This window comes from Dreissena polymorpha, chromosome 10, assembly GCF_020536995.1.
Source record: "Dreissena polymorpha isolate Duluth1 chromosome 10, UMN_Dpol_1.0, whole genome shotgun sequence".
NCBI lineage: Eukaryota > Metazoa > Mollusca > Bivalvia > Myida > Dreissenidae > Dreissena > Dreissena polymorpha.
In genome coordinates this window covers 50045248-50072272 of record NC_068364.1, presented here as the reverse complement: position 1 = coordinate 50072272, position 27025 = coordinate 50045248, and the positions used below count along the sequence as shown (strand labels likewise).

At 34.8% G+C, this 27025-nt stretch overlaps 1 protein-coding gene and 1 long non-coding RNA gene across 2 annotated transcripts in view; one reads left to right on the top strand and one right to left on the bottom strand.

Annotated features, from left to right (window-relative positions):
- Positions 1–27025, top strand: part of LOC127848097 (uncharacterized) — a 211175-nt gene that overhangs the window by 99086 nt on the left and 85064 nt on the right. The gene's annotated exons all lie outside the window — the stretch shown is intronic.
- On the bottom strand, positions 14084–19326 carry LOC127848103 (uncharacterized). The gene is made up of 4 exons (XR_008034355.1): positions 19238–19326; positions 18933–19014; positions 18351–18473; positions 14084–14308 (listed from the first exon to the last, which is right to left on the bottom strand). It is a non-coding gene; the product is annotated as an uncharacterized LOC127848103 (long non-coding RNA).

The following is a 27025-nucleotide window of genomic DNA, read 5'->3' as shown; positions in this document are numbered from 1 at the left end:
GAGTTATGGCCCTTTGTATCTTGAAAAAATGCTTTTTACTAAAGGCACTTTTGTGTCCGGAGCCATATCTTGGAAGTGCTATGGTTGATTTCATTGAAACTTGGTACGAGTATATATCCCCCGCCAGAGGCCGAGGGATATTGTTTTAGCGCTGTCTGTCCGGCTGTCCGCCTGTCCGTCACTTTTGTGTCCGGAGCCATATCTTGGAAGTGCTTTTGCGGATTTCATTGAAACTTGGTATGAGTATATATATGCATAAGAGGATGATGCACACCAAATGGCATTGTACACCATCTGATAATAACAGAGTTATAGCCCTTTGTATCTTCAAAAAAATGCTTTTTTAGTGTCAAATATAACAATTTGTGTCCAGAAGTATATAGGCGGGGGATATCAATTCAACGAATTTGCTTGTTTATTTAATGTTGCTTTTGACACTGACCTACTTTTGGTTGAGACTAATGCAGAGTCCAATTTCTTGTTTATCCTTTTACTACTCTGATACGCATTGCTATTCCCTTAACAAGTTAAATTTAAATAAAGACATATCTTACTAGATTCAACTTTAAATGCTTCATTTTCAACCCTAAGATACTGATTAGCAGCAAACAGCATACAACCTGAATTGAAATTGAAACAGTAATTGTTCTGGAAAGAATATATAACACAGGCAAGTGTTATATGGTCTACACAAATGTCTATAGTAAATGGCAATATTTAATCTCCCCATCATGTATGTACATTATATAATGTATTACAACTATTTTTCTGTTTATGACAAAAATAATATGATCATAGCTTTAAAATACATAGTCCTGATGATGATGATGATGAAGATAAGAAGATAATGATGATGATGTAGATGATGATGATGATGATGATGAAAACGATGATGATAATGATGTAGATGACGCTGATGATGATGATGAAGATAAGAAGATAATGATGATGATGTAGATGATGATGATGATGATGATGATGATGATGATGATGATGATGATGGTGATGATGATGTAGATGATGATGGTGATGCACATGATGATGATGATGATGATGATGATGATGATGATGATGATGATGATGATGATGATGATGATGTAGATGACACTGATGATGATGGTGATGATGATGATGAAGATAATAATGATGATGATGTAGATGATGATGATGTAGATGATGATGTAGATGATGATGGTGATGCACATGATGATGATGATGATGATGATGATGATGATGATGATGATGATGATGATGATGATGATGATGATGATGATGATGATGATGATGAAGAAGAATATGATGCTGATGATGATGATGATGATGATGAATATAATGATGATGTAGATGATGCTGATGATGCTGATGATAATGATGAATATGATGATGATGATGACAATGATGATGATGATAATGATGATGATGATGATGATGATGATGATGGTGGTGGTGGTGATGATGATGATGATGATGATGATGATGATGATGATGATGATGATGATGATGATGATGATGATGATGATGATGATAATGATGATGATGATGATGATGGTGGTGGTGGTGGTTGTGATGGTGGTGGTGATGATGATGATGATGATGATGATGATGATGATGATGATGATGATGATGTAGATGATGATGATGATGAAGATGAAGGTGATGTTGATTAGGATGATGATGAGGAGGATGAGAAGGATGATGATAATGATGATGATGATGATGGTGGTGGTGGTGGTGATGATGATGGTGATGATGATTTTGTTGTTGATGTTGATGATAAGAAAGAGGAATAGGATGCTGTCCGGTAATCTTGCGCAGTAAAGGGTCAATTGGTTTAAAATTGGTTTAAAAACATGTTCTTGTATTAATTGACAATATAATATCTTATTTTATTATGAAAATAAGAATTTCATGTGCTTATTAACACAAAAATATGTCATTAATTCAGTGAGGAACTGTCCGATTTGATTTCAAAACAAACATGACTCACCTCATTTTCGAACTGTCAGAGTGTCCGGTAATCTTGCCCACTTGGTGTTATGACCTCATTTAGGCTACATTGTAGACATATGGTGTCCAAGTAGTGCCAAAAAAACATTCCAGAAAATTATTTTAAAAATCACTTTGTAAAACCATTCAAATTTAATGAGGATTTCTAGTGCAGTTTTGGTGATGATGGTGGTGGCATTCTGTTGACTGTAGCAAAAGAAACAATAAAAATATAAAATGATTGATTTCTAGCATGAAAATAATGTTTATGCATAGCAGGTTTAATTTTACCCCGGAACATACTTCCATATTTTACAGAAACTATAAAAACTAGGCCATTGCGCATGCGGACATCATACCAAATGTGGTTTGACAGAATGGCGGGAAATGAAAACAATGTCGTCTGATAGGATATATTTTCAATGGCCAAAAATACATAACTGATCGGTATTATGCAGTGGAATGCTAAATTACACGTTGGATTTATGAATTTTTAATTCAAAGTATGATTCATTTAGAATTTATCGTAAGTATGTCAGTGTTTACGATACATGTACAATCTATAAAGATTACGCAACCGGTGTTAAAATGTAATAATCCCATTTTGGTTTTGCATGGAATATGTACATTTTAAATCCGTTAATTCTTAAAAATGTGAAGAAATTCCATATTTCATCACTAAATAACACCATTTGACGTCGCTACTGCGGAGTGCGCAAGATTACCGGACGCGCAAGATTACCGGACTTACCTGTAATGATGATGATGATGATGATGATGATGAAGCTTCTGCTGCTCTTGCTGCTGCTGATGATGATGATGATGAAGACAATGACTATGATGATGATGATGATGATGATGATGATGATGATGATGACTATGAGGATGATGATGACTATGAGGATGAAGGTGATGATTATTTGTTTTCCTCAAAAACATGGCTTCCAGGTGCTGGGCAGTTTTCTTTAAAAGTTTTTTGTAAAACCCTGCGAAAAACACCTGTTAAAGATGTATAAGTTTCATGCCGGTTTAGGTGAGCGCCACAGAACCATTTGCACTTTTGTGTTCTTTCTTGTATACCTTCAAGGCCAGTCAGGCCTTTGACTGGATTAAAACAATCAGGAATTGAGTTTAATGATGCTTACCATTGCTAATCTTAAATCATGACAAGTTGGTACTTCATTTTATTTTCACTGTTAACCAAAATAACCTATCTCATGTGAACACATTGCATCCTATCAATGTTTGTGGTTCTGCTTTAAAATAAAATTCTGCAACACCAACATCTTTAATAAAAAAGTAACACTCTGGTCACAATGCACATGCTATATGTCTAGTCGTTAACATTAACTTATACAATTGACATTGTATCCAAATCTGTGTATTTTTTAAGGCTAGGGACCAAGTACTGACTGTATAATACTGATCTATACATCGTATCTTACAATCTGTTTCTTGTGAAAAGTTTGCTGTCTCATCATGTGTTTTAAAAGTCCAGCTTTAGACATATTCTCACTACCAACACCCTACCAGCTCACATGGAAATATTTATAATAGGTGCCCAATATACATAATTATGAATCTTTATCATGACATGGCAGTGATGGGGAAAGATTTGTGCTTAATATCATTCAACATGTATTTCTATGAAGTCAGTCAAGAGCCACTTATTCAGAAAACGGATGCAATTTTTATTAACTGCTATTCCTAGAAATCCACTATTTAAGTACTCACAGTCAACAAGGTATATGTTGACCCTCTTGTTTTACTGAATTTGCTTTATCCAGATGTTTTAGCCTAGATTTCTTACCATACTTGTATGCAGCAAGAAAATTGATGGCAGATATATTTGCGCTCATGTTCATATTCTTTGCACGTTTAAGCTGTTTGCATCTGCCTTCAATGTCAACATTAGTAGATTTCATGCAAACAATATGCCTTCCATGAAAACAAAAGTAGATTTTATGCAAACATTTGAAGATATCTGCAAGGCGCAGGATGTTAGTCCAAAATTAAAATTAAGGATGTTTGCGTAGCTATGCATATTTAGAATATTTAAGTTATTGAACTTTGGCCGTATATATAGACGTATATATATATATATTATATAAGTGATAATGCTGGAACAAGCTTACTTAATTATTCAAATAAATAATTTTATAAAATTTAATAAATATTTAATAAAATAGTTATTGCAGGACCTTTGCCCCATCAGCATTCAATTATGGTTGTCAGAAACACAAAAACCCGAGAAAACCCGAGCTATTGTCATAGCCAGCACGTCCGCCGTCCGCCGTCCGGGTGTTAAGATATCAATGAGGAGAATTCATAAACCAATTACCATACACTTAATCATTATTTATGAGTATACCTTTATTCAAAGGATTTGCACCCATCCACAACTCAATTTATGTTTCGGGGGATATGAATTCAACAAATGTACTGGTTCTTTTTTAACACACCTGAGAACAAAATGCGGTGAGCTATGGTAGTAGCTGGCCCAGCGGCGTGTCGTCTGTTGTCATTTGTGAGAGGTCAGTTGTCAATTAGCTCCAAACCGCCAAGCGTATTTTCAAAAAAAACAACACAGATTTAATAGTTGTTATGTCACATCATCAGTGGTCCTTTAAAGTATTTTGTTCAAATCTAACCCAGCAACTACTTTTACTACCTGCTTTGACCAGCGCGCTTTCTCTGTCAGTACGATCTCAGACCAGAAAGTGGTTGACCATTGTCCATGCTTACTAAAGGAAGAGGTGGAGGAGAGAGTGCGTAGTCTGAAGGCAGGGAAATCTCCAGGAGTGGACAAGTTCTATTCTGAGCTGATAAAGCACTGAAGAGAAGCCTTATGTTTAAATGAAAATGATATTAAAGAAAGGAATTTTGATGTGTGCAGTGTTGCCAAAATTATGGCCTTGTGTCTGTTTTTTCCAGTAAAGAATATAATATTCTCAAAATGTGTTTTATTATTTCCTCCTTTACTTCAGTCTGTGTGAATCTTTCCATAACTACCATAGTTTAATTACATCAGTAAAGAACGGAATTTTGACAGCCACCAATTTGTGCTGAGTTATGGCCCTTTGTGTTTTTAACCAGGTTTTCCGAAGGAAAAAACTGGTTATTAGATTGGGGATGTCGGCGGGCGGGCTGGTGGGCTGGCGGGCGGAACAAGCTTGTCCGGGCCATAACTTTGTTGTTCATTGTCAAATTTTAAAATCATTTGGCACATTTGTTCACCATTATTAGACGGTGTGTCACGAGAAAGAATTACGTCACAATTTGAGTTTGAAGGTCAAAAATGTCCATAAATGAGCTTGTCAGGGCCATTACTTTGTGATTCATTGTGAGATTTTAAAATCATTTGGCACATTTGTTCACCATCATTAGACGGTGTGTCGCGCGAAAGAATCACGTCGATATCTCCAAGGTCAAGGTCACAATTTGAGTTTGATGGTCAAAAATTGCCATAAATGAGCTTGTCTGGGCCATTACTATGTCATTCATTGTGACATTTTAAAATTAAAAAAAATAAATAAAAAAATCAAAGAGGCGTTCTCATGAAGCTGCACATTTTGATTGTTGGAAGTTCAAGGTCAAGGTCAGCCTTCAAGGTTAAAGGTCAAAAAAATTATTTTTTTTAAAATTTATTTCAAAGCGGCGCAATAGGGGGCATTGTGTTTCTGACGAACACATCTCTTGTTTTTTTTCTAATTGAAATCAAGGTCAATTTTACACAAGGGGGTTAACAATACACATTTTGAATTGTCTCCCTTTATCAGACTTTTTTCAACTGAAAACCTGGTTTTGTGACAATTTTGTCCCTTGTTTGCCATTTGTAGAATATAATAGTCGATCTGTGTGTGTCCAAACATGTACCATGGGGTCATCAGTGTCAAATGTGACGCATTTCTAGTTTCTTTGGAAGAATATATTAATTTAAAAACATATGTTTTTTAACTCAACTTTTCTTTAAATGCTGGCAAATTTCACTCAACAGCCTAAGAAAGATCATATTTAAGTGATCTTAAAGGGAGGCATTTTTTGTGCAATCAACTATTGCAAAATTATGTCTGTCATTTTTCATGTTTTGAGATATATATATGTGCGCTTCATAAAATTATGACTGTTTGTAGTATTTTCCTCAAGTATTAAGTATATTAAGAAGATTTTTTGGTTATAATTTATATTTGATTAAATTTGACTGTGTCCATGGGGATGAGTGTCTGTGACATATCTAGTTTTGTATGAAATGGACTGAAAGCGGCACATACATATTAACATTTGTTCTCTTTTTTGTGTAAGAATTTTTTATTATACCCCCATTAACATTGGTAATGGGAGCTATATAGAAGTCACTTTGTCGGTCTTTCGGTTGGTCTGTCGGTCGGTTGGTCTGTCGCTGTGTAGGTCTGTACCGAAACTTCATCAGATCTTCACCAAACTTGGTCACAATTTGTATGTAGATGATGTGTAGGTCATGTTTGAATATGGGTCATGCCAAGTCAAAAACTAGGTCGCGGGGACACTTAATGAGTTTTAAACAGAAAGTTTAACCGGACCAAAACTTTGATATTTATCGTTAGATTTAATAATTACTTGGTATGTTTGTTCACCCTAATGGGACGGTGTGTCTTGTGAAAAAAGTACGTCGATATCTCCAAGGTTAATGTCACCCCTGGAGTTCAAAGGTCAAATGCTTTTCTGGGCCATAACTTTATCATTAATTGTGAGATTTTAAAATCATTTTGCAAATTTGTTCACAATCATTGGACGGTGTGTCGCGCGAAAGAATTTTGTCGATATATCCAAGGTCAAGGTCACACTTTGAGTTAAAAGATAAAAAAATGGCCTTAAATGAGCTTGTCAAGGCAATAACTATGTCGTTCATATGTCGTTCATTGTAAGATTTTAAAATCATTTGGCACAGTTACTCATCATCAACGGACGCTGTGTGTCATGCAAAAGAACTAGGTCAATATCTCAAAGGTAAAAAATAGTCACAAAATGAGCTTGTCCGGGCCATAACTATGTCATTCATTGTGAGATTTGGCACATTTGTTCACCATCATTGGAAGGTGTGTCGCAAGAAAAAAATTACGTCAATATCGTCAAGGTCTAGGTCACACTTTGAGTTCAAAGGTCAAAATGGCTATAAATGAGCTTGTCCGGGCCATAACTATGTCATTCATTGTGAGATTTTAAAATCATTCGGCACATTTGTCCACCATCATTGGACGGTGTGGTGGGCGAAAAAAGTATGTCGATATCTCCAAGGTCAAGGTCACACTTTGAGTTCGAAGGTAAATAATTGCCATAAATGAGCTTGTCCGGGCCATAACTATTGTGGTTTATTTTAGATTTTAAAATGACTCTGTAAATTAATTTTGTTCACAGTCATTGGACGGGGTGTCATGTGAAAGAATTCAAGAGTTCAATGGTCAAAATGGCTTTAAATGATAATTGCATAATAATTCTTCCAAATTGCCATAAATTAGATTCTCTTGTTTTGTGAAGACAGCATGCAAAATAGTCTGTGTCAATGCGGCACATGAGGGTATACGTCACGTCTGTGACAAAGCTCTAGTTTTGTTTGCAGATTTCAGTCTGAAATCCAACTTTTCTTTTACAACATTTATGCTTGAAATTGTTCAATCTATAAAAAAACACTTTTAGTTGGAAATTTTGTTATTGCCTCTTTCAAAAAGCACTTTTGATGTTTAAACATTTAGACTGGAGGAGGATGTATTGTACATTGTAATTTAGTGGTTCAATACAGAGTCAAGAATGCACACTCCAACCACTAGTTAATTACAATCAGTGTTCTGCGTAACAAGGAAGATTTTAGGATGGCAAGTCTATTAATAATGACAAATTTTTAACTGAAACTGAAAGACACACTCAATTAACAATGCTTTCATTGTTACTTCTTACTTGGAAAAGTATTTTTAGTATTACTAAGCATTGGTTCAAGAGGTTTGTATTTAGAAGATTCAATCCGCACTGTTATTATGCAATTTCAAACAAGCCCAACAATAAACTTTGCAAACAAATTGTAATTGACGGACATGTATATGTTAACATAAAATATATCAATGTGCTATGTTTTCTCCTAGATCATCTATGACAGTATATTACTTGCATATAACTGCATATACAATTGTTATCATTTATGTCAATGGTTTTCATACCTAGATACAATAAATAATGTCCCTTTTGCCTTATAATAATGTCTTGAGCAAACGTTTTGGTTCAAATTGAAGTCATAAGTGAATTTTAATGAGTTAAAAATTTTACTGCAATTAACATTATAATTTCACCATTGGTAATAGGGCCTATATAGGAGTAACTTTGTTAGTCGGTCTGTCTGTCGGTCTGTCTGTCTGTCCAGAAATTTTGTCTGGACCATAACTATGTCATTTATTGTTAGATTTTAAAATGACTTGGTACATTTGTTCACCTTCAAGGGACGGTGTGGTGCGCGAAAGAATTACGTCGATATGTCCAAGGCCAAGGTCATACTTGGAGTTCAAAAGTCAAAAGCTTGTCCTGGCCATTACTTTGTTTATCATTGTGAGATTTTTAAATAATTTGCCATATGTGTTCACCATCAGCGGACGGTGTGTCCTGAGAAAGAATTACGTCGATATCTTAAATGTCAAGGTCATACAGTTTGAGCTCAAAGGTAAAAGATGGCCATAAATGAGCTTGTCCGGGCCATTACTATGTCGTTCATTGCAAGATTTTAAAATCATTTGGCACATTTGTTCACCATCATTGGACGGTGTGTCGCTCGAAAGAATTGTATGGATATCTCCAAGGCCAATGTCAGTATACTTTTAGTTCAAAGGTCAAAAATGGCCATAAATGATCTTGTCCGAGCCATAACTATATCAATGTTTTTTTCAATGTTTTTTTCAAAGTCATTGGACGGCGTGTCATGTGAAAGAATTCAAGAATTAAAAGTTCAAAATGGCGATAAATGAAAATGGCATAATAATTCTTAAAACTTGCCATAAGTTATGTTCTCTTGTTTTGTGAAGACAGCATGCAAAATAGTCTGTGTCAATGCAGCATGTGGAGGTATACATCAGGTCTGTGACAAAGCTGTAGTTAATTTTGTTTTAATTAGTCCCCTACCAGTTTCACTGGAGGGGACTCATGGTTTTGTATCCATCCGTCCGCCAGTTCGTCACACTTTTCTGGATCCTGCGATAACTCTAAAAGTTCTTAGTATTTTTTCATGAAACTTGGAATATGGATAGATGGCAATATGGACATTATGCACATCATTTCATTTTGTTCCTACATCAAAAATTCCAGTTTATATGGCAACAAATAGACTAGAATACTGCTTAAAATGGTGATGTTTATGTCCCCCACTATAGTAGTGGGGGACATATTGTTTTTGGTTGGTCTGTTGGTTGCTCTGTTGGTTGGTTGGTCTGTTGGTTGGTTTGCGCCAACTTTAACATTTGCAATAACTTTTTCAATATTGAAGATAGCAACTTGATATTTGGCATGCATATGTATCTCATGAAGCTTCACATTTTGAGTGGTGAAAGGTCAAGGTCAAGGTCATCCTTCAAGGTCAAAGGTCAAATATATGGGTCAAAATCGCTCATTTAATGTACACTTTTGCAGTATTTCAATAGTCAAGGTAGCAACTTGATATTTGGCATGCATGTGTATCTCATGGAGCTGCACTTTTTGAGTGGTGAAAGGTCAAGGTCAAGGTCATCCTTCAAGGTCAGATGTCAAATATATGTAGCCAAAATCGCTCATTTTATGAGTAGTTTTGCAATATTGAAGATAGCAACTTGATATTTGGCATGCATGGGTATCTCATGGAGCTGCACATTTTGAGTGGTGAAATGTCAAGGTCAAGGTAATCCTTCAAGGTCAGAGGTCAAATATATGTGGCCCAAATCGCTTATTTTATGAATACTTGTGCAATATTGAAGATAGCAACTTGATATTTGGCATGCATGTGTATCTTATGGAGCCGCAACTTTTGAGTGGTGAAAGTTGAAGGTCATCCTTTAAGGTCAAATATATGGGTCAAAATTGCTCATGTAATGTCACTTCTGCAATATTGAAGCATAGCAATTTTATATTTGAAATGCATGTGTATCTCATGGAGCTGCACATTTTGAGTGGTGAAGGATCAAGGTCTAGGTCATCCTTCAAGGTCAAATTTAACGTCATAGGGGGACATTGTGTTTTACAAACACATCTTGTTTCTGGATCCTGCGATAACTCTAAAAGTTCTTCATATTTTTTCATGAAACTTGGAATACGGATAGGTGGCAATATGGACATTATGCACGTCATTTAATTTTGTTCTTACGTAAAAAATTGTGGTTGCTATGGCAACAAATAGACTAGAAATACTGCTGAAAATGGTGTGTTTTTTTCTGGATCCTGCGATAACTTTAAAAGTTCTGAATTTTTTTCATGAAACTTGAAACATGGATAGATGACAATATGGACATTATGCACGTCATTTTATCTTGTTCCTACGTCAAAATTTCTGGTTGCTATGGCAACAAATAGACTAGAAATACTGCTGAAAATGGTGTTTTTTTCTGGATCCTGCGATAACTTTAAAAGTTCTGAATATTTTTTCATGAAACTTGGAACATGGATAGATGGCATTATGGACATTATGCACGTCATTTCATTGTGTTCCTACGTCAAAAATTCTGGTTGCTATGGCAACAAATAAAAAAAATATTCTGACAATGGTGGAATTTCTGACAATGGTGGAGCCGGTAGGGGACTTTTATTGCTTGGCAATAGTCTTGTTAATTATCCTTCTACAAACACCCGCGACCTATTTTCTGTAGACATAGACTAAAATTCAAGGATGTTTTGCGATAAATCATGTGGTTTTACTGCAATAAATCATGGAGTTATTCTGCAATCAAAACCTATACATATTGATGGGCTTGTTTACTTCTTTGAGTGTGACCTGCATGGGTCAGCCATCTCACAATTTTGATGCAAGCGTTTTACAAATCGAATATATTCACAATATGTCACAAAACACAGCCTTTCTAAACTGTTTGACATGTACTTTTAAGCTTTACACTGTCAAAAGCATAAATTTGACATTCAAAAGTACAATATGTGTTGCTGTTTTTTGTTTGCATTGCATTTCTGATTTTGCAAATTGTGTTTCCCACTCAGATTACGTGTTATGCTTATTTAAATGCAAAAGGCAGAGGGATATAGCCTTGTTAGCCGGATTTTTTTCGAAAAAATCTCGGCTTATAGATTGATGTTGTCGGGCCGACGGGGGGGGCGGGCGGGCGGGCGGGGTGGCGGCGTGCTCGAAAATGTTAAAGTTCTTATTTCATGGTATAACTTTGGTATGCTTGGACCTAGAGTCTTCAAACTTGACATGAAGGTTGGCCAGGATTAACAGATGACCACTGGTCATTTCAAGGTCATTCATTTGAAGGTCAAGGTCACTGTGACCTTCAATATAAAAAATGTTAAAGTTGTTATAACTTTGGTATGCTTGGACCTAGAGTCTTGAAACTTGACATGAAGGTTGGCCATAACTAGTTAGTAACCACTGGTCATTTCAAGGTCATTCATTTGAAGGTCAAGGTCACTGTGACCTTGAATGTAAAAATGTCAAGTTCTTATTTCATGGTATAACTTTGGTATGCTTGGACCTAGAGTCTTCAAACTTGACATGAAGGTTGGCCAGGATTAACAGATGACCACTGGTCATTTCAAGGTCATTCATTTGAAGGTGAAGGTCACTGTGGCCTTCAATATAAAAATGTTAAAGTTGTTATAACTTTGGTATGCTTGGACCTAGAGTCTTGAAACTTGACATGAAGGTTGGCCAGAACTAGTAAGTAACCACTGGACATTTCAAGGTCATTCATTTGAAGGTCAAGGTCACTGTGACCTTGAATGTAAAAATGTTAAAGTTGTTATAACTTTGGTATGCTTGGACCTAGAGTCTTGAAACTTGACATGAAGGTTGGCCAGAACTAGTAAGTAACCACTGGACATTTCAAGGTCATTCATTTGAAGGTCAAGGTCACTGTGACCTTGAATGTAAAAATGTTAAAGTTCTTATTTCATGTTATAACTTTGGTATGCTTGTACCTAGAGTCTTCAAACTTGAAATAAAGATTGGCCAGTACTAGAAGATGACCACTGGTCATTTCAATGTCATTCATTTGAAGGTCAAGGTCACTGTGACCTTAAATGTTAAAATGTTAAAATTGTTATAACTTTGGTATGCTTGGACATAGAGTCTTCAAACTTGACATGAAGGTTTGCAAGCACACTTAGATGACCACTGGTCATTTCAAGGTCATTCATTCTAAGGTCAAGGTCACTGTGACCTTGAATGTAAAAATGTTAAAGTTCTTATAACTTTGGTAGGTAAAAATGTTAAAGTTCTTATTCCATGTTATAACTTTGGTATGCTTGTACCTAGAGTCTTCAAACTTGACATAAAGGTTGGCCAGTACTAGAAGATCACCACTGCTCATTTCAATGTCATTCATTTGAAGGTCAAGGTCACTGTGACCTTCAATGTTAAAATGTTAAAATTGTTATAACTTTGGTATGCTTGGACCTAGAATCTCAAACTTGACGTAAAGGTTTGCAAGCACACTTAGATGACCACTGGTCATTTCAAGGTCATTCATTTCAATGTCATTCATTTGAAGGTCAAGGTCACTGTGAACTTAAATGTTAAAATGTTAAAATTGTTGTAACTTTGGTATGCTTGGACCTAGAATCTCAAACTTGACGTAAAGGTTTGCAAGCACACTTAGATGACCACTGGTCATTTCAAGGTCATTCATTTGAAGGTCGAGGTCACTGTGACCTTGGATGTAAATATGTTAAAGTTGTTAATACTTTGGTATGCTTAGACCTAGAGTCTTCAAACTTGATATGAAGGTTGGCCAGAACTAGTAGATGACCACTGGTCATTTTAAGGTCAAGGTCACCGTGACCTTGAATGTAAAAATGTTAAAATTCTTATTTCATGGTATAACTTTCTTATGCTTGGACTTACAGTCTTCAAACTGGACATGAAGGTTGGCCAGCACTAGTAGATGACAATTGGTCATTTTAAGGTCATTGAAGGTCAAGGTCACTGTGACCTTGAATGTTAAAAATTAAAAGTTGTTTTAACTTTCGTATGCTTGGACATGGACTTTGCCATGACTAACAGATGACCACTGGTCAAGAGAACAACTGGTCATTTTAAAGTCTTTCAATTGACAGTGACCTTAAATGTGAATTTAAGTATTGCATTGACAAAAACACGAAAGGTACTTTCCTGTCATTTAAATCAAAAATCCGGCTTCAATGCGGTCATCTCCGACCGCGGAACTCTTGTCATTGTCCTTGCGTCAGCCATCAGTCCGCCTTTCAGTCCGTCCATCTGTCTGTCTGTCACTTATGTTTAGGGCTATATCTCAGACACTATATAAGTTTCAACATGAAACTTCATAGGTGTACAGATATTAATGAGGATAAGGCGGGGGATATCAATTCAAAGAAATTGCTTTTTGTTAAGAATTGAAAATTATAAAACTGGTGAAATCACTGTTGTAACTTAAGATTGGCTTATAAACCACAGTTACCACACCATTGCATTTGACCATATTACCCCTGCGAAGATTATTAGAACTGTTCTATAACATTTCTAGAACTGTACTGGAACTAATGACTAGAAGTGTTCTGGAATCATCCTTAAAATGCTCTAGAACGATTTAGAACAGTTGTTGAACGTTAAATGAGAATAATTTCTAGAACAATTTGTTCTGAAACAGTTCTGAAGGTGTGTTCTAGAACAATTCTTGAACTATCGTTCTAGAACTATTCCAGAATTTTTCTTGAATAAATTTCCAGAACTGTTATAGAATTGTTCTAGACATTTTTCTCATTTAACGTTCAACAACTGTTCTAGAACAATTCTTGAACTATCGTTCTAGAACTATTCCAGAATTTTTCTTGAATAAATTTCCAGAACTGTTCTAGAACTGTTCTAGAAAATTTTTCTCATTTAACGTTCAACAACTGTTCCAGAATAATTCTAGAACATTTTCAGTATGATTACAGAACAGTTCTAGCCGGTGTGTTCCAGTACAATTCTAGAAATGTTTAGAACAGTTTCGAAGGGTTGGTTCAAATAAGTCTGGGACAAATGTTCTAAAACAGTTCTGAAAATGTCCGTAAACAGTTCTTTTCAATCTCTTCGGAGGCATCTGATGGGATCAGGCTCTTCTGTGTACAAGCAAATTGTCACGAGGCTCTGTAGGTGTTTGAGCACTTTGCTCTGAAATCATTTAGATAACAAATATAGTCACATCTTAAACTAAACAAGAAGTCTAAATGATCCAGCTGGACAGTATTACAAATATAGACATAACGTCTTTTTATTTAGTCAATATTGAGTGTACTTATTATCAAAGTATTCAAAGAAATTATTACACATTTGATCACAACATTAGTATTTTCAAATTGAGAATGCTTCAATACAGCAAACCTTGTAAGTAAACTGGTGATGGATAACACAATTTGACATTCCCCTTGTCAAAAAATAACCCACTTTCATACCAAAACACACTTAAACCAACATAAAACTGTGTTTTTTCTGAGTTTTTGTTAGTCGAAGTTGGTTTTTGCTAATAAAAGTGAGTTTTATGTGCGCTAAACTGTGCTTAACTGAGTTTTAAGTGGGTTATTTTAAGAAGATGTGTGTTTAAGCTAGTTTTTTTCTGTAAGGAGTCGGTTTTTTGTGTGTCAAAAGTGAGCCTTTTTATTTATGAGTTGGTATATGTGTGTTTAAGTGTGTCTTTTTGTTTTATAAGCGAGTCTTTTACAACAGAAGTTGGTCTTTTTTTAAACAGAAGTGGGTTTAAGCTAGTTTAAATTGGTCTTTTTGTTAATAAGTTGAGAGCTGCAACAAGGCTTAAAGACTCACTTTAACACACTTTTCAACAAGTTGGTCTTTTGTTTATTAATATAACTCATCAATGAAACAATAATTCTTCAACTGGGTCTTTGTTTGATGTTTATAGCCATAAATAATACAAGTCAATAGTAAAGAGGCTTTTTTACAGCTTGTTTGCCATTGTCCCTATTGTACATTTGTGTGCTCCCCATAATTTTTAGGGAATATTGGATGAAAATGGCTCTTTCAGAACATCACAGGTTCACAGATGGACAACAAGTATCACTGACAAAAACTATAACAATGGTCAAGCTTAGTTTTATATGTGAAAATGAAAGAGTTTGTGTTTCACTTTGAATTTTTTCTTTATGTTTGTTTTTATTATAAACAATATCTTATGATTGTTTTATGTCTTAATTTTTTTGTAATGTTTTTTTAAACAATCTTATATGATTGTTTATATTTGTTTAAAACAGTATTTACTTGTTAAATCTGCATATTTAAATAATTTTGGTATTGAAAACATTATTTTGGAAATAATCTATTTATTTTTGTACATAAGTTATGCAAGATTTTGATATTTTCATATATGATACCATCATATCCATTTTCTTAATTTGCAATAAAATAATAAAATGCCAAACATGACATGTGTTACATAAACTGTCAACAAAATAACAAGACAATACCTAAAAACACCCTTATTTCACACAACTAACAATAAACAGATAACAATCTGTCAGGCATTCAGAGCTAAACAGGGTACTGATTATCTAGAGGTAGGGGTAGATAAGGCTACTGATGGGGTTTGCCTAGAGATAAGGCTGTGTGGAATAAGATATGAGGCTTTTGATTGGCTAGGAAGAAAACAACAACTTTTGAAAAACAAGCTGGTGCCAGCAATTGAATATTGAGCTAAATTTAATTCAGCAACATTAATATAAAGAAGTTAAAGACTTATAATGGTGAAATTCTGTCAGCATGAAGTATTGTGTGATGAAAACAATTTGTTTTTTACTGCAATGTGGAAATCAACAATAAGTTGGTTGGAAAGGAGGTTGAAACGCCTGTTTTTTTTTGGAATACTGAAGAACAGTTTTAACAGGTTTGTATTGTTATTTCTTCATCCCTTTTTTATTTAGTTTATTGAATTAATTATGATCATTATCATATTTATGTATTGTCACTAGTAAATGTAAATGGATAAGTTATTGTATTGCAATTTAAAGGAAAAACAACACAATTTGAAGCAAAAATAGATAAACTTACACTTGAAAAAGTGTAAATGTTGTGTACAGTGAATAATTATGGTTGTGTTTCATGGTTATTGTCATCTTAAATTTTATTTATAGCTATTTCTGGTTATTACTGAACGGATTTCTTTCCCTCATACTTAATTAGAACTTATATATTTTAATTTTGAAGGTTTAACTCTTGCCACAAGGCAAAATTGACATTGATGGGAAGATCCTTTGGAAAGAATGTGCATCATCGCCTGCCTGATGTATGGACTTTTATACCTGGTTTTTACCCTGCATGAGCTGGCAAACTTGAGGGGAACAAGAGTGGGAAAACCTCGCCCTGTCCTTGACCAAGAAAGCTCGATTTGTTGAGAGGTAAACTACACAGGTTATTGCATTTACAATGCCACCAGACCACACAGCCAAATGAGACCACGCATCTTGGTACATTTTAAAACTGCATTTTCTACCAAACGCAATTTCTTTTAATAATTGATGAAAAGTGCTAAGTCACATGTGATCACGGGATTAAAATTTCAAAAATAAACAAACAAAAACAACAAGCATATCACTTAAATTTGTTGTTATAAAAGCAACAAGATTACCATAACAGCAATATTTCATAGTTAAGTGGAACGAAAACATAACCAATCAACATGTTTGAAGAATGCCTTGCCCTTTTGAAAGTGATATGGTATTAATCCTTTGCAGATCAACTGGCGTAAGAGATGCTGAAGAGGAGAAGGACACAAGCAGCATCAATGGTACATGTCGCTCCATCGGCTGCTTTCCAGGTCTCTCTACCAGCTGCTTTCCAGGTCCCTCCACCCGCCAAGATCAGGTCTAGGTCCCTGCACTGGCGGCTGTCCAGGTCCCCTGGCAGTCAAGGTCTCTCCAGTGGCTGCTGTGCAGGTCCCAACACCGTATGCCGTCAAGGTCCCTCCATACGTTGAAATCCAGGTTCCTCATTCCACTGCGGTTCAGGTACCTCCAATAGCTGAGATCCAGGTCTCTGCAGCAGCTGCGGTCTAAATACTCCACCCGCAGTGGTCCACTGCGGTCAACCTTTTGCTTTAAAATCTTCCATAAATGTCTATTATTGTATAATGTATTGTAAAAATAATATGTTTGTATTAATTTGCGGTGTACTATTTTTGTCATATAAACATAATTTTCGTACACATTGTGTTTTTTTCCCTTTTAACCACATGGGGCTTATAATGAACTGTTGTAATTGTTCACAAAAACCATTTTTTCTAGAACATATCAGTCCAAAATTATTATTTTTTCTTACTGCAAAATCCCACCAAAGGCTCACAAAAAAACTACTTTCTTAAAAAAACTCACTAAAACACTGTTAAAACCCACAAAAATCAACTTACCCAAACCCACAAATTGCTTTTGTTTTCTTCACAGCTAAAATACTGTTAATAACTAGGTTTGAAGCGAGTTAAAAGCAGGTTTTCACTGTGAAAAAAACTAAGAAAGGCGTGCTTTCAGCTCACTTTTCGCTCACTTAAAAACCGTGTTTAGCCTGCTTATAGCTCACATAAAAACACACTTTTTACCCACTTAAAACCAACTCCACAGACAGAAGTTGGTCTAAGCATGTTTAAAAAACCTCAAAAAACCAACTTGTAGAAAATCATACTCACTTTTAACCCACTTAAGATGGTTAAAAAACCCACTATGTTGGTTTAAAGCGAGTTAAACCAAGATTTAACTCAGAAAAAACCAAGTCGGTAAGCTAAAAAACCCAGTCGGTAAGCTAAAAGCGTGTCTGAAAAACCCGCTTTTAGCACAGTGCAAATACCGCAGAGTTAAACACAGCTGCCTGAAGAAAACTCACTTTAAACCCACTTAAGACGGTTTAAAAACCCACTATGTTGGCATTAAGCGAGTTAAACCAAGATTCAACTCAGATAAAACCAAGTTGGTAAGCAAAAAGTGTGTTTAAAAGACTCGCTTTTAGCTCGGTGCCAATACCGCAGGGTTAAACCCAGTTTAAAACTGGGTTATAACCGGATTTTGCTCACTTTTTTGACAAGGGTCAGCACCAACTTAAATACGAACGCAATATATTCAAGACACTGTTGCAGGTTTTTATGATTTGAACGCATTAAATACTGGATTTTATATATTTCTAAGGGATTAAAATAAAAAGTATTAGACAACCAACGTACTACTGAGATTTTGCTTTGCAGCATTGTTCGTCAGGTCAATCTCTTGGGAGGCATCTGATGGGATCATGCTCCTCTTTACAGGCAACTTATCACGAGGCTCTGTTGGTGTTTGATCACTGAACTCTAAAATCATTTATGAAATGTGTTGAAAACCAAACTTGAGCATTGTGTCATGCGATCATGAATACTTTATTTTAGTCCATCAAATTTCACATTTGGAAATTCTGGCTAGTCTGAGTAGTTACTCATACAAACAATTAGCTAATGTTATCGAACGTTTGTTCATCAGATTTTTTTTTCAAAAAAATTCACTCACCCCTGGCTAGTGAGTGAGTGTGAAATTGGATAACTGTAAACAATGTGTTCATGTTTCATTTATAACAGGGTAAAAATCATATATCTATAGGCAGTGTTGACCAACTGATAAAAAAATACTTAAAATAACACTTATTCAATGGAGTAAAATTGAATTTCTTGAGTCTCATTCAAGTGTCCAACTCACATTCATAAATATTAAAGCCTGTAATTTTGGACTTCCTGCCTGTCACTGAACTGTGAACATGCCTTGAAAATAATACCTACCTTGAGTTTTTTTCCTATCTTAAGTTGCCTCGAAAGCATGCTTAGGCGGTCGCTTTGCTTGCTTTAAGAGAAACCTCATCATCTGTAATCAACAGTATATACAAATTTTAATATTATTATTATGATAATATATTTATTTACAAGATTATTTTTCGTTATCCGAAAATATGATTGCCCGAACATGTACTATTTACAACAAATTGTTTAACAATGATCAGGAAGACCCCTTAACTTGAATATTGATTTATTTCCATACTTTGTGTTTTTATCAACACACAGTGTTATAAACAGTAAGTGAAATATACTTGCTCTACGGCGATTGAAATATGGACATTTTTTAGGGGATATTGTTAACCGAGACACCGCCTCGTCAAATAGGTCCGCGTTGAGCGAACTGAAATATCATTTTGCGGTATTCTCCGGCAGGACTTTATTAACATTAGTGACGAGGCGGGCTTAACGCTTTCAGTCATAAAAAAGTGTTCACCCCATTCAAGAACCTTTTAGATTGGTACCAAAAAGTTTGGCTATCAAACGAATTTACTTACGATGGATTTCACTGATCACCGCATCGTATGTTTGTTTTTGGTAAGTGGCTTTGATGAGATCTACCTCCTGGTAGTGAGCAACATCTATTTTGGGTGCGACTACATTTTGTGGTTCGATAAAGCTCATAACGCGATTGAACAAGAAAAGAACGTCTGCCATTTAAAAAAAGCGCGCTTATATGCACCCGACTGTTTTTCGTTAATGCTGCTCCGCTGACAGTCTACGTAAATAAAATAAAAAAACCAGTCAGCTCTGTTTTGTGAATTTTGGCCAATGAAATTATCCATTACATTTGGGGTTAGGCTGGGTAGATTTTCAGAGACCCGTATGATGCGGTGCTGAAATAAGCTTTGGAATTTAATTTTCCAACTTAAAATTAATCCCTCCTTACTAAATTCATATCTTCATGTTAAGTAAAATGACACATCGAAAGGAAAACCATCTTCATGTATCGGAAAATGGTAAGTACCAGTGCTTGATATGTGATAAAGAATAATCAACCAGACAGAGAGTTCTTACGATGCTGTCCGGTAATCTTGCGCAGTTAAGGGTCAATTGGTTTAAAAACATGTTCTTTTATAAATTGGCAACATAATATCTAAATTTATTATGAAAATTATAAGTTCAAGTGCTTATTAACACAAAAATATCTGATTAATTCAGTGAAGAATTGTCCGATTTGATTTCAAAACAAACATGACTCACCTCATTTTCAAACTATCACAGTGTTCGGTAATCTTGCGCACTTTGTATAATGACATCGTTTAGGCAAAATTGTAGACATATGGTGTCCAATTATTGATAAAAAAACATTCCAGAAAAATATTTAAAAAATCAGCTTGCAAAACCATTGAAATTAAATGTGGATTTCTAGTGCAGTTTTTGTTCACTACAAATCAAAAAAAATATAATCACTAATAATAGTGGACAATTACAACAATGTAATAAAAAAGTACTGGTATGCGTGAATAAATACGCATAACAGGTTTGATACCACGAACATGCTTCCATAGTGTACAGAAAATATCAAAACTAGGCCATTACGCATGCGGAGATCATACCAAATTGGTTTGACAGAATGGCGGGAAATAATGACTATGTCGTCTGATGCGATATTTTCATGGCAAAAAATACCATAACTGATCGGATATTGTGCAATGGAATGCTTAATTACACGTTGGATTTATGAATTCTTAATTTAAAGTATGAAAACGCTAAAGACTGCAGGGAATTTGTGATTCATTTTGAATTTTTCGTAAGAAGGCCAGTGTTTACGATGTATAGGGATGGCGCAACCGGTGTATAAATGTAATGATCAAATTTAATTTTGCATGGAATACGTAACATTTAAATCCGTTAATTCTTTAAAATGTGAAATTCCATCTTTCATCACTTAAAAGAAACCATTCGTCGTCTGTGAGATTCGCAAATGCGAAGTGCGCAAGATTACCGGACGCGCAAGATTACCGGACTTAACTGTACACTTCGAAACACGGGTTAAGTAAGTCAACGTGTATTGTGGGTCGAACACTATTCTTAATACAGCTGTTATTACAATTCATAAATGGTCCATTTGCTGAAGGGCGAGTATAAGGCAAATGGATGCATTTTTTTATGTTTTATAACTGGTTATCATTTTTTTAAACCACATAAACACCAATGCTTATTTTTTTGAAGATTACACTGCAAGTTAGGCAAGTGATTTCAGTATTTAACAATGCTCAATGTTTACATTGAAAGTCTCATTGCACGCAACTTCAGGCTGGAATTATAGACCTGTGATGCTCACTAAAATAACTTCTTGAGGCCCGGGAATAGTTTATTATGAGACTTTAATCTATCGATGACTACAAGAAGACGAGACTTGGCAAAACATTAGATAATCTAAAAATTTGTGAAATTAACATTAATAACATGCAAGAGTAAAATGGCATTGGTCACCTTTACACCCATGTATTCTGGAATTCCTGACTGAATAAGGTAAATTACTGAAATTTTAAGAAAAGCATATGTCTAAAACATCATTACAGAAGAAAACACTTTGTGTACATAAAACGAAAAAACAAGTGTTATTTTGTCCAAATTATGTTGCCTTCCAGAAGTAGTTTCACACTTGGTAGTGTGGCTCACACATGAGGTAAAATGGCCGTGGTAACTACTTGGGAGGCAAAACAACTAGGGGAAAGGAAACTACTTGGGAGCAAAACAACCTGATACTGTACAGAATTTAATTTTGTTTGAACATGTTGATTTTTGTAAACCACAATCATTTGCTTGTGAATTAAGTTTCTGTAATTATAAACCTGTTAATGAGTTAAAGAGTTTATATTTGTTTCAAAATATACATTCATATGTCTTTTTTCCAGGTCCACTGAAGCGTGTGAAGAAACTGTATTTTGATGATGAAACACTTCCAGTGCCACATTCTACGCACTATTGGAGACAGACTACACAAATAAACTACACAAATATCTGAATAATGTTATGAAAAAGATGGATGAAATCCACCCATTACAGTTACCAGAAGCTCCTGTAGTTAGTCACCTAATTCCAGTTTAGTTCGTTGAGATTCTTGTGATGGTGAATGTTGAGGAACTCTGTGAAGTCCTAGTGTTTTAATTGACACAAGATTACATGCAAATTCAGAAGACACTAAGTATGCAGAATTCCGAACAGATACAGTATTTTTTTTTTTAATAATGTGTAATTTGGTGACAAATTATAGTCAGTTATATACATGTATATGTATGTGTGTAGCAGAAGATTTTGTAAGGACTTAAAGGAGAAGTACTTTTTGATATTTCAGGGATAATTTTCTCCAGTTCTCCATAAAAGCTTATGTTTGGATACTCATTAGGAGTGCCTCGTAACATTGTTTCTAGTGAGTACCCCCATAATGTTTTAGGATTAGAAATAAGACAAAGTATCCCAGACCTATCAACAAACACTCCTCCTTAACATTAGTCCTCTGTTTGTGTATGATATATATATATATCTCATGATATGACAGCAATATCTTGCAGACACCACAGCAAGCAAAGTTTCAATGTGAAAATTGTTTTGAAATATTATTTGAAAGAAGTCAAATTATCATTGTCTGAACTAGTTTATTTTAAATATGTAGAACAATTGTAGGACAATTGTAGACTTTGGTTCTATACCTGTTCTATATGTGTTCTTATTCCCCATTAGAATGTTTGTAGAACTTACTGGTTCTTAAAGAGTTCTAAATGTGTTCTAGAACTACAGTTTAGAACATTTTTAGAAATTTCTTGTTATTTTGTTCTAGAAATGTTCTAAAAATGTTCTTGTGTATTATTGTAACAGTTTCAGAACTAAGCCTTGTTCCACAAATGTCTTGAATTATTCTAGAAAACAGTTCTGGAACAATTTCAGAACATAAGTTCTAGAACGCGAATATGGAACATTCTAGAACTGTTCTTGATGTTCTAGAACAGTTCCAGAACCGTTCCAATTTCTAGAACAAATCTTCGCAGGGGAAGTAAGTTGTATAGTCAAACTCGAGATCCCTTGTTGAAGTGCTTTTTCACAGATATGTGCATGTATTGAAGTTTGTCACTAAATGCTTTATATTGATACATGTAAAAATTGGATCTAATAAGTTTCAGGAAAAAAGCAAAAATTCAATTATAAACATTAAATAGTAACTCTCAACTCGAACCACTGGCCCCTGGAGTAAAAGTCTACCTCTTATACCAATCGGCCATCTGTGCTAATACAATGAGGGATGAACATGTATTTTATACTTTATATAGGCAATCGTCATAGTTTCAAAAAATATAACCATAACAACAGAACACTCCAAATTATTGAATCGTTTTGCATTGCAACACTTTATAATTATCAGATTTTTAAATCCTCAAAAGATGCATATATAGTGGATATTTTAGATAATGATAAATGTTCAGTAGTACTGTTTCCTCACAAATATCATAACTGCAACGAAAATTTACGAATCTGAAACAACTTTGTTAAATTTAGTCAATTTACCAAAACATGAAAAGGCCCCTTTAAAAAAGTCAGTGTAGATTCACTTTAAAGAAATAACATAAGATTAAAGCATGCACTTTTACAACGGAAATAGCTTAAATAAGAAAGATCATGTCATGAAAGTGAAACACATGAGTAATGTGGTGATGACCGATAGCCAAACAAGTGCAGCAATCTGGAGTTGATTTGTAGTCTTATCCATTTATAAGTTTAAATATTGTTTGAATCATTCTTTCCAAATTGATTTAATTGCATTTTCGTGAAATGCGTTAAAATTTCAGACATTGTAGGGAATCAATTATTATTGACAAAGGGTTTAAACTTGGAAAAAAATATATGGCTAGCATTTCTCATAAGAGAACAAAAATCAATGTATTACTAATGTGTCAAACCAAGCAATAGACATAACATAGACAACATTTTAGTGTTTGTCAAAAGTATTGACTATGGATCATTGACAATACAGTTAACCTGTCAGAATAATGTTGCTCATATGATATATGATTTTATTTTTTGAACGCACAAGTGCCCAGCCAAAGAAAGTATGATAATATTGTACTATATCTATGCATAGAAACATAATTTTACAATTTCTATGTTACTATTGTTTGTAACATTTTGAAGAGATAATGTGACTAAATTTTTCACAATTTTGATATTGTTGGGACTTTGTTCATGATCTTGCATAAATAAATGTGTTTTCATGACAACTCCACACCCAAACTGCAACAAAAATTGTCAAAGATGACAGTAGCCAAATGCAGATTGATGACGAACATGTTGAAGCTATTTGTACAAGTCCTATGATACTTGAGACTGTTGATGACAACGTCTATGCACCGAGCAATGGTGCCCATGAAACACTGGAAACAGTTGTACAAGTTGAAGATGGTGTAGGCAAATTCATTAAAATACCATTCTTCAATTGGTACAATTCATAACTTGATTTTTCCCAATTGGAAGATTTCGCGACTCGTTATTTTCCCAATTTGATGATTTCACGACGCGAAAAATTCCCAATGGGGCACAGGACCCGTTCCCAATTAGTTGAAAAAAATCACTGAAAGTAGATCACAGTTACAGTACAGATCTAGTAAAGCTTACTCTGACATTCAAATAAGGTCAAATAAAGCATATTCCAAGCAAATTCATGCACATAATTTCACTATAGAAATATTTTTTTTTATCTGAACAATATTTAGGTCGAGGTAACATTGGGGTCAATTGATATAAAAAACCTGGTCATGTTAAAGGTTACTCAAACATTGTTGAAACTGTAGAAGCTACCCTTATGATTCAAAGTTTCGAATTTGTATCATCGCAATACAGTACAGGCAACGTGTACTTTGACAAATGCCACTCGTCGCGGTGTTCATTTTACGGTGTTCGCTTACCAAACGACCCCCGCGATGGGTGTTCAGATCAAATATTCGCGGGGGCCGTTTTCAATAAGGTGGACACCGAGAATCACCGCGGACCCATTATATCTACCGCGGTGTTCATCGTGTTCGCTAAAAATAAAATAATTAAATATAAACGTAAATTATTGATCCCTTTCATATAAATTAAAATAAAAGTTAAGAAGAACGTGTCGAAAAATGCGAAATAAGCCAGATATTTAATTCTGAATTTTAAAACGGCTGTACAGCCGAATTCGCTAGCATGTAAACCATACATGTACGATGTGAATCTAAACTTAGTTTAACGGTTTATTTCAATTCCTGCAACGATATCTATTCATACGACACACGAACACTAACTTCGATCCTAATGCAAAGACGAATGCTTCGGTTATTGTAGGAAAATATGTACGTCACAATCGACTCGGGGCGCTAATTTGTGCGATATATTTACTAATTTTGAACTTCTTTCAAAGATCTTAAAGAACGTTATTTCAACAAACGAGTCCAGTGCTGAAATGGAAGAAACCTGAAAGACACAAAATATAATCTGCTAAAATACATGTGTATAATATGAATAGAAAAAACCAACAGTTTACGATTGCAGTCGTTGCAATCGACAGTTGACAATTTCTAAATTTCGTAGCATACTGATGCAGTACGTTATTTCAGACAGTACAGGCAGACGCAAATAAATAAATTATTTAATACTCACTTTCTTTATAACTCGATATGTGTTGTTAAAAAACGGCGATTGAATTGCTTAACACCATACCAGTTAATAGACTTGATGATCTAAGCGCTTTATTTACGTTTCCGACTTTACGTGCTGTCGAATTTAAAGTGATGGGCATTTTGTTACTGTTGAATTGAGCTGAAAAGAAACGGGTGAAAACAATAAGTTATAATGAATGTGGTATCTGAAATTATCTACAACTCATCTTGTTACCGGTTGTTTATAAAAAATATATATTATTTTCGATATGTTACATGACTCACCCATCCTTCTAAGCTGAAATGATCCGTAAAACCAAATTGTGTCATTGTGTCGTATGAAAGAATCTGCTAGAAACCTACATTTAGACTCGCATCGTACATCGATTCATTTCTGTCGTAAGTTGTCAAAACGAAAGTACGGTTGATATTCAAATGGATTATTTTTCTTTTCGGGATATTGTTTAATTATGTTGATGCTGCATTAACAAATACAAGTGTATATCGAGCGAAAACACAAAAAATAAACAACGGTTACGATACACACCTACATTGTATATTGCAAATACTGTTAGTTGCCCATAATATCACTTTAAGTACGCATAAATTTGCACATGCATGAAGTTTATTATGTTCATTTGTACATTGTACATGTAAATTTAAAACTCTTGAATGACCATCGCAGACAGGTATTACATGTATCAATGGCCGCGCGGCATTGCGGTGATCACGGGTGTTCCAGTTAATGATAGCGTGCAATTGCGGCGATTTCAGGTGTTCGCCGAACACCGCGGTCAGTAGCGTGTCCGCCCCCCGCGAAATGTCACCCATCGGGAAAATTGAACACCGCGGACACGCGTTTTTGTCAAAGTACACGTTGCCTGTACTGTATTACAAAAACTGTCAATTGTCAATTACAAAAACTGTCAATTCTAATTTAAGTGTATTACAAACTTGGGTTACCATTTAAATGGAAAAACTTATAGACACTATAAATGCTATATTTTGTTTAGGTCAAATGAAAGGTGGTCTGAATGGTTAAGGGGCACATGGTTTATGTAGATTTTATAAATATCAACATACTATGCACCATCAGCGCCCTCAAAATGCAAAGCTTATAGGTTTACTATTTTGTATGTTGACTAGCATCCTTAATGTTAGTTATGATCCTGGAGTCTAGATTACATTCTGCACTCCATGGACCACATCCTTTTAAACACTAAAGATAGACCAAAAACTACTTATAACTTGTTATATTCTGAACAGACTTGTTACTTCGGTTTCGCAAATTTATTTCTAATGTTGTAAATGCATAGTGATTCTCTACAACAGCGGTTTAATTTTGAATGCAGTTGTATAAGCTGGTCACAAAAAGAGGTTCACACAATATGTATAACAAAATGACTGTTAAATATTCTT